This window comes from Salvelinus namaycush, unplaced genomic scaffold (assembly GCF_016432855.1).
Source record: "Salvelinus namaycush isolate Seneca unplaced genomic scaffold, SaNama_1.0 Scaffold14, whole genome shotgun sequence".
Classification (NCBI taxonomy): domain Eukaryota; kingdom Metazoa; phylum Chordata; class Actinopteri; order Salmoniformes; family Salmonidae; genus Salvelinus; species Salvelinus namaycush.
This window is the reverse complement of record NW_024058119.1, coordinates 326,382-345,092: the sequence shown is the minus strand read 5'-3', so window position 1 is coordinate 345,092 and position 18,711 is coordinate 326,382. Positions and strand designations below refer to the sequence as shown.

Sequence of the window (18,711 nt, the reverse complement as noted above, 5' to 3'; positions counted from 1 at the left end):
GCTACTTTGCCAGTTAATTTGTTATTTTATTAGTTATGGCTTTTTTTTCAACCCATAAAACATATACAAATATGATGATGTCATAGTGAATTCATGACGTGAATGAACAAACTTTTTCATACTTTCTAACATGGCTATATACAGTGCCTTCAGAAAGTATTCAGACCCCTTGACTTTTTCTACATTTTGTTACGTTACAGCCTGATTCTAAAATGATTTAAATATATATATATTCCTCATCAATCTACACCCTTAATGACAAAGTGAAAACAGGATTTTAGAAATTTTTGCAAATCTATTAAAAACAGAAATACCTTATTACATAAGTATTCAGACCCTTTGCTATGAGACTCGAAACTGAGCTGTTCATCATGTTTCCATTGATTATCCTGTGTAGCGACGCTCCCCATCCAACCTGACAGAGCTTGAGGGGATCTGCAAAGAAGAATGGGAGAAACTCCCAAAATACAGGTGTGTTCGTCATACCCAAGAAGACTCTAGGCTGTAATCGCTGCCAAAGGTGCTTCAACAAAGTACAGGGTCTGAATACTTATGTATATGTGATATTTAAATGTATTATTTTTAATAAATTAGGGGGAAAATTTAACGTTTTTGCTTTGTCATTGTGGGGTATTGTGTGTCGATTGATGAGGGGGAAAAAAACAATTGAATACATTTTAGAATAAGGCTGTACCTCAGGAAAAAGTCAAGGAGTCTGAATACTTTCCGAAGACACTGTAAAAATACTGAACAAAAATATAAATGCAACAATTTCAACGATTTACAGGTCAAATAAGAAAATTTGTCAATGTAAATTAATTAATGAGGCACTTGGACTTCACATGACTGGCGAGGGGGGGCAGCCATTGGTGGCCCTGGGAGGGCATAACCCAGAACCGCCAATCAGAATTAGTTTTTCCCCACAAAAGGGCTTTATCACAGAGAGAAATACAACTCGGGTGGCTGGTCTCAGACGATGTGGAGGTCCTGGGCTGGCGTCGTTATATGTGGTCTGCGGTGGTGAGGCCGGTTGGATGTACTGCCAAATTCTCAAATAAAGTTTGAGGCGGCTTCTGGTAGAGAAATTAACATTCAATTCTCTGATAACTGCTCCAGTAGATATTCCTGCAGTCAACATGCCAATTGCGCGCTTCCTCAAAACTTGAGACGTCTGTGGCATTGTGTTGTGGCAAAACTGCACATTTTAGTGTCCTTTTATTGTCCCCAGCACAAGGTGCACCTGTGTAACGATCACGCTGTTTAATCAGCTTCTTGATATGCCACACCTGTCAGGTGAATGGATTATCTTGGCAAAGGATACATGTTCACTAACAGGGATGTAAACAAATTTGTGCACCAAATTTAAGAGAAATAAGCTTTTGTGCGAATTGAAAAATTCTGGGATCTTTTATTTCAGGTCATGAAACATGGGACCAACACTTTACATATTTATATTTTTTTTGGAACATCTACCCAAAATATTTCATTCTTTTTTTACTTTACCCAAATGATTGTGACAATAATGATAGTCAAAATGTTAAATGTGTGTCAACATGTAAAAAAAGCCATTGTGTCGACTCTATCGACAACGGGGAGATGTTACTGATGTGTTATGTGTCTGTCTTCAATGTAAGAAAACAAACGTTTTCGACTTCCACACGAAATGACTTCTTTACTCAATTTAGTTTTAAGGAAGTGTGTAGGTCGCATTCTGTATCATACAGCTATGAAGGTTATATATTTACAACCACCTGCTCGAAAATAATCCAGTGGATTGTGTCTTGAGTGTCCTAGAACTGTTTAGTTTTTTGTGTTCTGACTTGTAAAACAGAATGAATAAAATTAGTGATGTAAACATTATCAGTAATTACCAGGCAGCTCTACAATATTTGTTTTAAATTATGTAATGTTTGAAAGCTGGCCTCAGGTTGAGGGATCTGATTTGGATTAAACCTCATAGCAAGGCAGTTTTATGATGTGGAGATTTCATCCTGGTTTCTCTTAAAATGAACACTGTCTTTGGCAGGAGGAAACCCAAACTTGGAGGAACCAATGACTTCTAAACCAGCAATACGACACCTCTGCTCCCAGATTGGAAAGAGTTTTAACAAGTTAGGAAGCCTGAAAAGACATGAGAGGACACACACAGTGGAGAAGCCTTTCCATTGCTCCCATTGTGGAAAGAGTTTTAGCCACTTAGGAAATCTGAAAGCTCATGAGCGAACACACACAGGGGAGAGGCCTTTCCATTGCTCCCAGTGTGGAAAGAGTTTTAGCCATTCAGGAAGCCTAAAAGTTCATGAGCGAATACATACAGGGGATAAGTCATACCATTGCGCCCAGTGTGGTAAGAGTTTTAGCCAGTCAGGAAGCCTGAAAGTTCATGAGCGAATACATACAGGGGAGAAGTCATACCGTTGCGCCCAGTGTGGAAAGAGTTTTAGCCATTCGGGAAGCCTGAAGGAACATATGAGACTGCACACAGGGGAGAAGCCTTACTACTGCTCCCATTGTGGAAAGAGTTTTACCCATTTAGGTAGCATGAAAGGACATGAGAGGATACACACAGGAGCGAAGCCACACCCTTGCTCCCGGTGTGGAATGAGTTTTAAGCGGTTAGACGCCCTCAAAGCTCATGAGCGAATACACACAGGGCAGACACCATACCATTGTGCTCAGTGTGGAAAGAGTTTTAGCCATTCAGGAAACCTGAAAGCCCTTGGGAAAATTACACACATTTGAGAAGCCATACCATTGCGCCCAGTGTGGAAAGAGTGTTAGCCTTTTAGAAAGCTTGAGAGTTCATGAGCGAACACACACAGGGGAGAAGCCTTACCACTGCTCCCAGAGTTCATAGCGTTTTACCTATTTAGGAGGCCTGAAAGAACAAATGAGACAGGGGAGAATCCTTACAAATGTTCAGACTGGGAAGACATATTACTCATCACAGTCACTTACAAAACATATGAGAATCCACACAGGAGAGAATAATTACTTATCCTAGTGTGTAAACTTGTAATTCACATCACATACACTTAAAATTCATCAGAGGGCATACACACTGCTCCCATTGTCTTATGTTGTTGACTGAGAATGTGTTTACTTGTTTTTACTATAAGAAATTCAATTGTACACAGTCTACTCAAACATATATTTGTATGTTTTTATTAGAAAACAAATTGTATATGGAGTATGTCAGTTTGAATATAGAGTAGATCAGATTCCATGTGTTTAAATGGTCCTTTTTTAAACTGACTATGTGTGTTTATCTGGGTGTCTTTCCTCCAGCACTACAGATAATCAAGTGATATTTGGATGTGATGCATTTGTTCCGTTGTTTACATTTGCAATGTTGGCCTACTGATGATTTAATGAAATGAAAATGTTCACAGACTCTGTAATGCAAAATGTTAATTGTATGTGTCCACATATCTGAGTATGTGACTTGTGGTGGATGAATCAGAATTAGTTGGGTAACATAGATAATTAAGATGTCTTATCTGCATAATATGCTGATGTGATATACTTGTTATTAGAATGTATCCCTTTGGACTCTGGTGTTGGCAGTTGCACTTCTTCCCTCAGCTGGGGCTCAGTCACCTGGGGCCCAGAGAGGGGAGAGGTCAGGCTTGTCTTTCACATGTCCCTGGTGCTATGCAGAATATCAGGAAGGGAAGAGGACAGGAGGGAACATTGTCTTCATATGTGAATGTATCTGTTAAACTATGTGAAGGGATGGTGTGATTAATGGGGAACCAATTACTGGTTTCCACAATGTCTGTGCGCAAGTCACTCCCTCCTTTGGCATTGGGGGGAGGTGTATGGCAGTGTCTGGAACCATTGTATGTCCTCTCTGATGTTGCACTTATCCTGGGATAGTGTATGACCTAGAGGCTCACTCCCCTCAGTGAGCTTGTCCAGGAGTGGGGTCAAGAAGGGGTTTTACTTGAGTTATGCCATTGGATGAGTTGGTGTTTTTGTGCTATGAAGTACCAGGAACGAGATTAGAACCTTGTGTTAGGGACCAAACTGAACGATAAATTATAGCGAATGCTATCTGGCTACGGGATACTCCTTTCTCATTATAAAGTCTCACTTTGTAAACTGTTCCTAATATCTGTGGTTTATGTCGACTAGCGGGTGGATCTTTGCTATAAAAGATCTCAGTAGCCATTGTGTTGCCACTCAACGGTTCATTAGAAATAGTGAATTGTTGAAAGTCATTGCAAAGATCTTATTATTAAAGATGTAGTTTAAGTATAACTCTGATTGGTGTGTGAAGTTTGTCTCTCCTCATTTGGTAATACAGAAATTAACCACCACAGACTAACCTTGTGAAACTGTCCTATTATAATCTCCTGTTCCTGGGAGTATCATCCTGTGTTGCAAACCAGCTGCACCTGCGTCCTTGTATGAATAAAGTCCCTCCCAGGAACAGGAAACTATAAAGATATGTGCTCATCACCCAATGCTTCAGGAATTCAGACTGTCTACACTGCACTGTGTAACTGTTATTCTCTCTGAGCTCAGAAATAAAGAATCTTGGTTTGACTTGGACTCCAGCAGATCCTTATTTTATAATATCCACCACAACTCTCCCACAGATTGCTGTTTATCATTGTCTCAATGAAGAGTTCTTTGTTTTATTTTCCTGGGGTCATTTACAAGCCTCCCACTGGTTGAATAAACTTTGTTTCCATGTCATTTCAACAAAAAAATCCATGTGATGATGTTTGATCAATGTGGAAAACTGATTGGATTTGTAAAAAGCCATGAACATCAGGTATTTTTAATTTTCACGAACTGGCAACCTAAATCCAATGACAGGTGACATTTTGTGTTGATTTCATGTTGAATTCACTTTAGTTGACGACTCAAAGAAATGTAAATAGAAACTAGATGTTGAACTGACGTCTGTGCCCAGTGGGCTGGTTTGAATAAGTAGCAGGTGTTGGATCAATATCCACCTTAGTAGCTAAGTTTCCATGTAATTTGCACCAGATTTCCATGTGAATATTCTCAAATCTGCATAAAACAATATACACATTTTCCCATCAGAAATGTTTGCATCAAACAGACTTATTGCTGATTAAAGGCGTTGCGTTATGACGTAGTGCACAAGAAGAATAACGTTTGCTGTTAAATTCCAATGTACAGAATGAAAAATACAAGTTAAATTGGTTTCCATCACATTTTCAACTCTCCTGATGGTTTTAAAAACAGAAAACGTGCTCTTGTCCCGTGCACTGTAGCCAGCAGCTCACAGATACAGTGTTGGTAGGCTACCTACATGATGAGATTATTATGGATGAGAGAGATATTATTTTATTTGTCAAATGGCAGCCAAGCATCAATCATCATGTCACCAGAATAAGACCATCAAAATATATTGGAAAGGAGCATCAAGCTCATCACATGCAGTTTCACCACCCTGTGAAGTTCATAACTTATTTTGTCTGTAGCCTAATAAACTACATGGTTTCCCAAGTCGTAGAGGGAGGACCACACAACATATCATCACGTGACTCCAAGTTAAATAAGATGTGATGGTTAATATATAAATATTTGTGGATAAATTAGTTTCCACCGCCATTTCTTGCTCATACATTTTTACTGACACAAAAAGACCCCACCATGTCAAACAAACTAACACATTGTCTGTCTGCATTAATAAAAGTGTACAGGTATATCCTGTTTCCGTCATCCCGGTCATTACTTTTGAATTGGTTGGATCAATATCCACCTTCATGATATGGATGAAGCCTGATTTGGAATGTCTGAGTAGTTCTATCTGATGTCATAATACACTCTGATAGTGATCCATTTGCTCCATTGTTTCCATGTCAGTTGGTTTCCCACTCTGATGATTTATATCTGACAGAGGGGCTTTAAAGGAATAATATGGTCACATTTACAGGTTGTGGCTCAGTATTCTTAGTATGATGTGAAAAAAGAACAATCAACTATTTATTGATAATGTATATTCCTATTCAGCTTCTACATCTGCATAGAGGCAAACAGTATCTTAAAGTTGATTAAATATATATATAAATTGTACACTTCTATCTTCACAATTTGAATTATTATTCATCAAAAACTATACCAACAATACACTGCAGCTTTGACGTCAAGAAGAGAATGGGCTGATGGGTGGTGGTGCTACTATACAGGTAAGACAGTCCAATATGAATGTTCAATACACACAATAGGTTGATCAGTAGCCAGTTAGCTAGCTGCTACAGTCCAATATGAATGTTCAATACACACAATAGGTTGATCAGTAGTCAGTTAGTTAGCTGCTACAGTCCAATATGAATGTTCAATACACACAATAGGTTGATCAGTAGTCAGTTAGCTAGCTGCTACAATCCAATATGAATGTTCAATACACACAATAGGTTGATCAGTAGCCAGATAGATAGCTGCTACAGTCCAATATGAATATTCAATGAACACAATAGGTTGATCGGTAGCCAGTTAGCTAGCTGCTACAGTCCAATATGAATGTTCAATACACACAATAGGTTGACTGTTGACCAATATGAATGTTCATAATGAGGGAAAAATAAAGGTGGGCTCTCCTGTCAACATGGGGCTCCTGCTGCAGGTAGCCTAGCGGTTACTAGTGTTGGGCCAGTAACCGAAAGATCTCTGGTTTGAATCCCAAAGACAACTAGGTGAAAAATCTGTAAATTTGCCCTTGAGGACAGCAGCAGCAGGAGCCTCATGTTTCTCCCATTCTTCTCTGCAGATCCTCTCAAACTCTGTCAGGTTGGATGGGGAGTGTCACTACAAAGCTATTTTCAGGTCTCTCCAGAGATGTTAAATCGGGTTCAAATCCGGGCTCTGGCTGGGCCCCTCAAGGACATTCAGAGACATCTCCCAAAGCCACTCCTGCGTTGTCTTGGCTTTGTGCGTAGGGTCGTTGTCCTATTGGAAGGTTAACCTTTGCCCCAGTCTGAGGTCCTGAGTGCTCTGGGGCAAGTTTTCAAAAATTATCTCTCTGTATTTTGCTCCGTTCATCTTTCCCTCGATCCTGACGAGTCTCCCAGTTCATGCCGCTGAAAAACATCCCCACAGCATGATGCTGCCAACCCAATGCTTCACCGTAGGAATGGTGCCAGGTTTCCTCCAGACGTGACCCTTGGCATTCATCAGACCAGAGAATTTTGTTACTCATGATCTGATAGTCCTTTAGGTGCCTTTTGGCAAACTCCAAGCTGGCTTTCATGTGCCTTTTACTGAGGAGTGGCTTCCGTCTGGCAACTCTACCATAACGTCCTGCTTGGTGGAGTGATGCAGAGATGGTTGTCCTTCTGGAAGGTTCTCCCATCTCCACAGAGAAGCTCTGTCAGAGTGACCATTGGGTTCTTGGTTACCTTCCTGAGCAAGGCCATTCTCCCCCGATTGTTCAGCTGGCCATGCTGCCGCTCCAGTTTCAACTGTTCTGCTTGCGGCTATGGAACCCTGACCTGTTCACCGGAGGTGCTACCTGTCCCAGAACTGCTGTTTTCAACTCTCTAGAGACAAATGTTTCTTAAACAGAAAAAAACGTGATAAACATACCTGAATTTGTCAAATAAAATCAAACTTTATTTGTCAAATGCGCCGATTACAACAAGTGTAGACCTTACAGTGAATTGCTTACAAGCCCTTAACTAACAGTACAGTTCAGGAAGAGTTAAGAAAATGAGCAAATGACCAAAAGTAAAAAATTGTAAAAAGTAACGCAATAAAATAACAATAACAAGGCTATATACAGGGGGTACTGGTACCGAGTCAATCTGCAGGGGTACAGGTTAGTCGAGGTAATTTATACATGTAGGTCGGGGTGAAGTGACATTTCATAGATAATAAACAGCAAGTAGCAGCAGTGTACAAAACAAATGGAGGGTCAATGTAAATAGTCCAGGTGGCCATTTGATTAATTGTTCAGCAGCCTTATGGCTTATGGGGGTAGAAGCTGTTAAGGAGCCTTTTGGTTCTAGACTTGGTGCTCCGGTACCGCTTGACGTGCGGGAGCAGAGAAAACAGTCTATGACTTGGGTGACTGGAGCATCTGACAATTTTTTGGGCTTTCTTTATAATTGTCCTGGATGGCAGGAAGCTTGGCCCCAGCGATGTTCACTACCCTCTGTAGTGCATTACGGTCAGATGCCGAGCAGTTGCCATACCAGGCGGTGATGCAACCGGTCAGGATGCTCTCGATAGTGCAGCTGTAAGTCTTTTTGAGGATCTGGAGACCCATGCCAAATCTTTTCAGTCTCCTGAGGTGGAAAAGTTGTTGTCGTGCCCTCTTCACGACTGTCTTGGTGTGTTTGGACCATGATAATTAGTTGGTGATGTCTTCAAGACTGTCTCTCACCTAAAAAACCTATCTCGACCTGTGTGCACCTACATTCTAAACTTTCAGTCATAGGCTAGGTTGTAGCAATCTCATGATGGGTATAGGGAAAATGTTAGTATCATGTAGTAGCCTAAACCTATTGCTGTTACATTGAACAGGGTGAATGGAATATGAATGACAGTCATCCAATATGCTGTAATAGAATTAAGGCCATGCTCATGAAAAAACAAATCGTTCTGCCTCATCTTAAACACCACTGTTTGGGTGGTGGATGATTCTTGGTACACATGGGAAACCGTTGAGCTGGAAAACCTCAGCAGCGTTGCAGTTCTTGACACAAACCGGCGCCTGTGACCTAATACCATCCCCCGTTCAAAGACATTTAAATATTTTGTTTCCCCCATTCACCGTCTGAATGGCACACATACACAAGCCATGTCTCATTTGTCTCAAGGCCTAAAATGCCTTAATTAACCTGTCTCCTCCCCTTCATCTACACTGATTGAAGGGGATTTAACTAGTGACATCAATAAGGGATGATAGCTTCCAGCCCCAGCTAACACACCAGACTCCAATAATCACCTAATCATAATCTTCAGTTTAGGATGCAGTTTGATTAATCAGCTGTGTTTGCTAGCGATGGAGAAAAAGTGACACCATTCAGGCCCCGAGGACTGGAGTTGCCCACCCCTGGTTTACAGGATGATTTGTATCTTAAAGAGCGTAGCTTTAATGGAATAGTACCGTCACATCTAGATAAAAACGAATGTGAAAAATTAACAGAGCAAATGTTTATTAAAACACTACCTATTCATAGAAGTATGTATTCATCATTTACTATATATCAGCTTATTGTTAAATTATTCTGACGTTTTTTCCAATACAAAAGTGTAGTAACTATTGTTTCCAAACTGCGTTACCCACTCCAGCCAGCAGATGGCGATATGCGTCTTTCAGGTGTTGATTCTTGCGTGACGTATAATGGACTGGACGGGACGCTTCTTCAGGAACAACAACACGGCTACTCTTTTAACCACCTCGGTAGCTTGCTAGCCAACATAAAACTGAAAGATTGACGCTTTAGACCATGTTAATGTACATTAGCTAATCTCAGTGTTGTTAACGCAGTTCAGTTGACGTATCAACTGGTTAACTTTAACCTAATTTGCTTGTTCAATTTTCAAAGTTGTTAAAACATTGATACTGAGCCTAGCACTAGGCTAGTCGCTAATTCTAACATCCCAGACCATGAGCTCACTAAACTACTCATCCCCTGTTAAAGAAGAGGTCTGCTGTATGCAGAAAGAAGCTCTGAGGCTGAACATTGTCGTGAAAGAAGAAGAGGATGTTATAGAGGAAACAGAGGAAGAACCTCTTAGAGAGGAAGAGGATGCTATCTCAGTAGAGGTGAAGAAGGAAGACGTATTGGGAGTGAAAGAGGAGGAGACAGAATATCAGATTAACTCCAGTTAGTACTGTCTTAAACAGGGACACAAACTATGCCGTTGTTGAACTAATGTGTGGTTTTAAGGGGCATTCTACTGAAGTTCTACACTTGAATATGTTGTTCAGTACTGTAGGAATTGTTAAAGGGGCCATCTGCCTTTGTTAGTTTTAATCTGCCATTGGTACATATATTTTGGGGACTTTTAAATTATATTATTTAAATTATCCATGTGGTCTACATTAAAGTGCATCTCATCTAGTATAACAGCCTTTTAAAATGCAATGTTGGAGCATAATTTATACTTAAAATATCAAAGGTATGCAAAAGGTCCCATTTAGTGGAACGACCCTTTAACATTTGCATTTTAGACCCTGTTTAGAGAGATTAATGCCTCTTGTAAGACCCTATGATTATAATAGACGGTCGTAAGTTCACTATCTGTTTGATGTTCTCATTCACACAGGAGAGAGACATGACTATTGTGGATCCTCTGGGGAGCCTCAACAACATCCTGATGCTGATGAGGAAGAGAAGAGTCTCTCCAGATCAGAACACCAGATGGTACAGCTTGGTCTGGTCTAAAATACAGCTTGCTCTATCGGGGTCTGGGCTGGGTTTCTGTAAACCACTTCATGACAGTGATGACATAAGCATTCATAATGATATGTGTCTGTGTCCCCTCTTTATGGTTACCAGGACAACGCTAGCCCTTCCACCCTCCCAGAGTCGCCATGTCGTGCCTCTCCCGGTAGCGCCTCACTGCTGGGTATGAAGAGGTTGTCTGTGCTGCTGGTGGACTGCAGGAAAACAACGGGGCTGAGTGGAACTGTGAGAGGAAGAGAAGAGAAGAAAGGATCAGGTTTAACTCATCAAAGTAAGTGCTGTAGTTTAGTTTGAACAAATACAATAGATCTGCCCACTGGTATCTGTTACCTGGACAACCAGCAGAGTTCTGTTAGTTGACAGGAAGATAGACTGGTATCTGTTACCAGGACAACCAGCAGAGTTATGTTAGTTGACAGGAAGATAGACTGGTGGATATGGATGTTATGAATATCATAACACTGAAAAGGGATTCTGTCAATGAAAAGAGAGAAACCAATAGACCATATAAAACCTTGATGAAAGTTAGCTTTGGAGAGAAAGTTTCAAGATGATCTGATGTAAGGTGAATGTTTTACAAAACCTTTTCCTAAAAACATGGATGTTACATTGTCTGTCCCAGTCAACCCCCCTGTCTTTACAAGACTCTAGAACACACAAACTAAACTCCAGACACTTCAATGTGGTCTGTATTGCTTCATTAATATCTGATCTACACAGCTTGTTAAACAGGCCAATATATATTTTAAAACAAGCTCCCTTTTTTGTCTTGACCTCCGTCTCTGTAATGGACAAAGTTCATTTCATTTCCTACTTTAACAGGTCAAGTAAAGCCTGAACTCCAACATATTGACCTTAAAGAACATGGTTCATTTGGAAATGACTAACTTTATTCATAAAATGTGTAACTGATGCTAACAGTTGAAATTCCTCCACTGTCCCTGTCCCCATACCAGGCTCAAACCAGTGATCCTCTGCTTCTCAACACACGTGACCGCTCTCCTTGAGAATAACCTATATTCAGAGTTCTAGAGCCACACACTCACTATAGCACAATAATTACTATAGCACAGTGTATTTAACAGATGGTGAGATCAGAAACAAATCAGTCCCTTTGTTTGTTCTGTTTCAGAGCTACTCTGCTTTCTGACGAAGGAAAGCCTTTTCAACTATAAATGTATATTTGGCTGCCATTTAGGCTGCAACAACTATACAGTGGAACACCCCCTGATCTGTTGTTTTATGAAGGGTCACCTACGCCCAGTACCCAAACAGCTAGTCCCATCCTGGGGTTTTTATGTTTTGCTTGAGGCCATTTCTGCTGTTGGAGCCGCTGGAAAGAATAGAAATTAGATTTATCTTGTTTAAAACTGCTTTACTTAAGCCATTATATCCGTATAATGAGTTACACCCCCATACCTTCATGAGGTTCTATAGTTGCAAGCATCTGACACCTCCGGAGGGCTTGATGGCTCAATCCACCAGAGGTATGGCTACAACATAGGCATTGTTCAAAGGCATCTCTGTTCAAGAGATCTGTAATGCAGCATGTTGTGGTGATGTACCTTCATGAGGTTCTACTGACTGGACATCACTACACATACGGTGAGTAGAGTGGGGACCTCTGAGGGATGATCCTGTCTAGACTTGGCATCAGAGAGGGTATGAGCTCTGTGGTAGTTGACTATATCCCCAAAGTGAGAGACTAACGAGTCACTGAAATAGAACTGAAGGTTCCCTTACGGAACCCTGATTCTATGATATTCACCAGATTACCTAACAGAACCCTGATTCTATGATATTCACCAGGTTACCTAACAGAACCCCGATTCTATGATATTCACCAGGTTACCTAACAGAACCCCGATTCTATGATATTCACCAGGTTACCTAACAGAACCCTGATTCTATGATATTCACCAGGTTACCTAACAGAACCCTGATTCTATGATATTCACCAGGTTACCTAACAGAACCCTGATTCTATGATATTCACCAGGTTACCTTTCACACATGGAAGACGGGAGCGACTATGTCCCTGATATAGGAAGTGGTCTGCTATTGGCCGTTGCTATCGGAGAGTACAGTGCCTCCTGAAAGTATTCAGACCCCTTGACTTTTTCCACATTTTGTTACATTACAGCCTTTTTCTAAAAACACAATACCCCATACTGACAAAGCAAAAATATTTTTGTTTGATAATTTTGCTAATTTATCAAAAAATACAAAACTGAAATATTACATTTACTTAAGTACTCAGACCCTATACTCAGAACTCTGTTCAAGCAGCAGGTTCTGCTCTGGAGCAGGTTTTCATCAAAGATCGCTCTTAGCATCTAATGATGAAACATTATGGAGTCTTAAAGGAGGACTGGGATGGGAAAGGAAAGGGGATATCTAGTCAATCACAACTGAATCCATTCACCCTAAATGTGTCTTCCGCATTGAACCCAACCCCTCTGAATCAGAGTGGTGCGGGGGCTGCCTTAATCGACGTCCACGTTATCGGCGCCCGGGGAGCAGTTGTTGGGGGTTAACTACCTTGCTCAAGGGTAGAACGGCAGCTTTTTTCTACCTTGCGGGCGTTCGGATTCGAACCAGCGACTTCTCGGTTAATGGCCCAACATTCTTAATCTCTAGTCTACAAATGTCACAAATGTTCCAACTTCAATTCATTATTTCTCAATGATGCTTTAAAACCTCTCTAGGGGGTGTGGAACGCTATCGTCCCACCTGGCCAACATCCAGTGAAATTACAGAGCGCCAAATTCCAAAACAGAAATACTCATTATAAAAATTCATGAAACATACAAGTGTTATACATCGGTTTAAAGATTAAGTTCTTGTTCATCCAACCACGGTGTCAGATTTCAAAAAAGACTTTACGGCGAAAGCAAACCATGCGATTATCTGAGAACAGCGCCCAGCAGACAAATCATAACAAACAGTAACCGGCCATGTAGACGAGTAACATAAGTCAGAAATAGCGATAAAATTAATCACTTACCTTTGATGATCTTCATATGATTACACTCACAAAACTCCCAGTTACCCAATAAATGTTTGTTTTGTTCGATCAAGTCCCTCTTCATATCCAAAAACCTCTGTTTTGTTAGCGCGTTTTGTTCAGTAAAACACTGTCTCAAACAACATCCGGTGAAATTTCAGAGCTTGAAACTCAACAAAACAGAAATTCTCATAATAAACATACATGAAAGACACAAATGTTATACACCAGCTTAAAGATAAACTTCTTGTTAATCCAACCGCTGTGTCAGATTTCAAAAAGGCTTTCCGTCGAAAGCAAACCATGCGATTATCTGAGAACAGCGCCCAGCAGACAAATCATTACAAACAGTTAGCAGCCAAGAAGAAGAGTAACAAAAGCCAGAAATAGCGTTAAAATGTATCACTTACCTTTGATCTTCATATGGTTGCACTCCGAAGACTCCATGTTACACAATAAATGTTTGTTTTGTTCGATAAAGTCACTCTTTATGTCCAAAAACCTCAGTTTTCTTGGTGCGTTTTGTTCAGTAATACATTGGAACAAAGCGCGGTCACAGCAGTCAAAAAATCTGAAAAGTACCATAAAATTTCATAGAAACATGTCAAACAGTGTTTATAATCCATTCTCATTGTTGTTTTTGTCATAAATAATCGATCATATTTCAACCGGACAAAAGCTTCGTCAATAGAAGAGGAGAAACAAGAAATGCGCCCTTCCGATCATGCGCTGGGCTCATGGCTGGAAATTTCCACTGTACACTCATTGAACGTGCTGTTTCTCCCTCATTTTTCAGAGTAAAAGCCTGAAACAATGCCTAAAGACTGGCCACATGTTGAGGAAGCAATAGAGATAGTGACCTGCGTCATAAGTCTTTGTATGGTGGATAGGCTTTCAATGGAAAAACAGGCATTTCAAAATAAAAGCATTTCCTGGATGGATTTTCCTCAGGTTCTCACCTGCCATTTCAGTTCTGTTATACTCACAGACATTATTTTAACAGTTTTAGAAACTTTGGAGTGGTTTCTATCCAAATCTACTAATTTGCATATCCTAGCTTCTGGGCCTGAGTAGCAGGCAGATTACTTTGGGCACGCTTTTCATCCAAAATTCCGAATGCTGCCCCCTACCCTAGTGAGGTTAAAGGAGAAGTTTACCCAAAATCCAGAAACTCTGAAGTGATTCCATACATTGAAACTAGTCCAGTGGAGTTTTCTCTCTCCCTGTAGTGCTGTACTGAAACAGCTGCAAAACGTGACTTGTGACGTTGCTGGATGCGGGCCTCACTCTGCTGCTTTGCCAGTTTGTTATTGTATTACAGCTATGGCCTTTGGTTTTCACCTGGAATTGTTTATTTATGTCTGAGAAAAAAAACACTTTGTATTGATATAAATGTATATAAATATGATGATGTCATAGTGAATTCATGACATGTGACTGAACAAGCCTTTTCATACTTCATAACATGGCTACATACAGTGCCTCCGGAAAGTATTCAGACCCCTTGACTTTTCCATATTTTATTACATTACAGCCTGATTCAATCTACACACAAATACCCCTTAAACCTGTCTAGGACATGCGTTCCGATAGCGGAACCCCTCGACAACATTCCGCTGAAAAGGCAGCACGGGTAATTCAAAAATATTTTTTTGAAATATGTAACTTTCACACATTAAAAAGTCCAATACAGGAAATGAAAGATAAACATCTTGTTAATCTACCCATCGTGTCCGATTTCAAAAATGCTTTACAGCGAAAGCACAGCATATGATTATGTTAGATCGCCACCAAGTCAAAAAAACAGACATTTTTCCAGCCAAAGATAGGAGTCACAAAAAGCAGAAATAGAGATAAAATTAATCACTAACCTCTGATGATCTTCATCAGATGACACTCATAGGACATCATGTTACGCAATACATGCATGTTTTGTTCGATAATGTGCATATTTATATCCAAAAATCTCAGTTTACATTGGCACCATGTTCAGAAATGCCAACAAAATATCCGGAGAAATTGCAGAGAGCCACATCATTCAAATCAAATCAAGTTTATTTTATATAGCCCTTCGTACATCAGCTAATATCTCGAAGTGCTGTACAGAAACCCAGCCTAAAACCCCAAACAGCAGGCAATGCAGGTGAAGAAGCACAGTGGCTAGGAAAAACTCCCTAGAAAGGCCAAAACCTAGGAAGAAACCTAGAGAGGAACCAGGCTATGAGGGGTGGCCAGTCCTCTTCTGGCTGTGCCGGGTGGAGATTATAACAGAACTATGCCAAGATGTTCAAAATGTTCATAAGTGACAAGCATGGTCAAATAATAATCATGAATAATTTTCAGTTGGCTTTTCATAGCCGATCATTAAGAGTTGAAAGCAGCAGGTCTGGGACAGGTGGCGGTTCCATAACCGCAGGCAGAACAGTTGAAACTGGAATAGCAGCAAGGCCAGGTGGACTGGGGACAGCAAGGAGTCATCATGCCCGGTAGTCCTGACGTATGGTCCTAGGGCTCAGGTCCTCCGAGAGAGAGAAAGAAAGAGAGAAGGAGAGAATTAGAGAGAGCCAAGATTTTCAAAATGTTCATAAATTACAAGCATGGTCAAATAATAATCAGGAATAAATGTCAGTTGGCTTTTCATAGCCGATCATTAAGAGTTGAAAGCAGCAGGTCTGGGACAGGTAGGGGTTCCATAACCGCGGGCAGAGCAGTTGGAACTGGGACAGCAGCAAGGCCAGGTGGACTGGGGACAGCAAGGAGTCATCATGCCCGGTTTGCCGTGACATATGGTCCTAGGGCTCAGGTTCTCAGAGAGAGAGAAAGAAAGAGAGAACGAGAGAATTAGAGAGAGCATACTTAAATTCACACAGGACACTGGATAAGACAGGAGAAGTACTCCAGGTATAACCAACTGGCCCTAGCCCCCGACACATAAACTACTGCAGCATAAATACTGGAGGCTGAGACAGGAGGGGTCAGGAGACACTGTGGCCCCATCCGATGATACCCCCGGACAGGGCCAAACAGGAAGGATATAACCCCACCCACTTTGCCAAAGCACAGCCCCCGCACCACTAGAGGGATATCTTCAACCACCAACTTACAATCCTGAGACAAGGCCGAGTATAGCCCACAAAGATCTCCATCACAGCACAAACCAAGGGGGGGCACCAACCCAGACAGAAAGATCACGTCAGTAACTCAACCCACTCAAGTGACGCACCCCTTCTAGGGACGGCATGAAAGAGCACCAGTGAGCCAGTGACTCAGCCCCTGTAATAGGGTTAGAGGCAGAGAATCCCAGTGGAGAGAGGGGAACCGGCCAGGCAGAGACAGCAAGGGCGGTTCGTTACTCCAGAGCCTTTCCGTTCACCTTCACACTCCTGGGCCAGACTACACTCAATCATATGACCTACTGAAGAGATAAGTCTTCAGTAAAGACTTAAAGGTTGAGACCGAGTCTGCGTCTCTCACATGGGTAGGCAGACCGTTCCATAAAAATGGAGATCTATAGGAGAAAGCCCTGCCTCCAGCTGTTTGCTTAGAAATTCTAGGGACAATTAGGAGGCCTGCGTCTTGTGACCGTAGCGTACGTGTAGGTATGTACGGCAGGACCAACTCGGAAAGATAGGTAGGAGCAAGCCCATGTAACGCTTTATAGGTTAACAGTAAAACCTTGAAATCAGCCCTTGCCTTAACAGGAAGCCAGTGTAGGGAAGCTAGCACTGGAGTAATATGATCAAATTTCTTGGTTCTAGTCAGGATTCTAGCAGCCGTATTTAGCACTATCTGAAGTTTATTTAGTGCTTTATCCGGGTAGCCGGAAAGTAGAGCATTGCAGTAGTCTAACCTAGAAGTAACAAATGCATGGATTCATTTTTCTGCATCATTTTTGGACAGAAAATGTCTGATTTTTGCAATGTTACGTAGATGGAAAAAAGCTGTCCTTGAAACAGTCTTGATATGTTCGTGAAAAGAGAGATCAGGGTCAAGAGTAACGCCGAGGTCCTTCACAGTTTTATTTGAGACGACTTTACAACCATCAAGATTAATTGTCAGATTTAACAGAAGATCTCTTTGTTTCTTGGGACCTAGAACAAGCATCTCTGTTTTGTCCGAGTTTAAAAGTAGAACGTTTTCAGCCATCCACTTCCTTATGTCTGAAACACAGGCTTCTAGCGAGGGCAATTTTGGGGCTTCACCATGTTTCATTGAAATGTACAGCTGTGTGTCATCCGCATAGCAGTGAAAGTTAACACTATGTTTTCGAATAACATCCCCAAGAGGTAAAATATATAGTGAAAACAATAGTGGTCCTAAAACGGAACCTTGAGGAACACCGAAATGTACAGTTGATTTGTCAGAGGACAAACCATTCACAGAGACAAACTGATATCTTTCCGACAGGTAAGATCTAAACCAGGCCAGAACTTGTCCGTGTAGACCAATTTGGGTTTCCAGTCTCTCCAAAAGAATGTGGTGATCGATGGTGTCAAAGGCAGCACTAAGGTCTAGTAGCACGAGGACAGATGCAGAGCCTCGGTCTAACGCCATTAAAAGGTCATTTACCACCTTCACAAGTGCAGTCTCAGTGCTATGATGGGGTCTAAAACCAGACTGAAGCATTTCGTACACATTGTTTGTCTTCAGGAAGGCAGTGAGTTGCTGCGCAACAGCTTTTTCTAAAATTTTTGAGAGGAATGGAAGATTCGATATAGGCCGATAGTTTTTTTATATTTTCCGGGTCAAGGTTTGGCTTTTTCAAGAGAGGCTTTATTACTGCCACTTTTAGTGAGTTTGGTACACATCCGGTGGATAGAGAGCTGTTTATTATGTTCAACATAGGAGGGCCAAGCACAGGAAGCAGCTCTTTCAGTAGTTTAGTAGGAATAGGATCCAGTATGCAGCTTGAAGGTTTAGAGGCCATGATTATTTTCATCATTGTGTCAAGAGATATAGTACTAAAACACTTAAGTGTCTCTCCCGATCCCAGGCCCTGGCAGAGCTGTGCAGATCCAGGACAGCTAAGCCCTGGAGGAATACGCAGATTCAAAGAGGAGTCCATAATTTGCTTTCTAATGGTCATGATCTTTTCCTCAAAGAAGTTCATGAATTTATTACTGCTGAAGTGAAAGCCATCCTCTCTTGGGGAATGCTGCTTTTTAGTTAGCTTTGCAACAGTATCAAAAATAAATTTTGGATTGTTCTTATTTTCCTCAATTAAGTTGGAAAAGTAGGATGATCGAGCAGCAGTGAGGGCTCTTCGGTACTGCACGGTACTGTCTTTCCAAGCTAGTCGGAAGACTT

The 18,711-nt window shown here is 41.2% G+C and overlaps 1 pseudogene; it reads left to right on the top strand.

The window, feature by feature from the left end:
- The window catches only part of LOC120036621, a 37,338-nt pseudogene that overhangs the window by 17,498 nt on the left and 1,129 nt on the right, over positions 1-18,711 (top strand).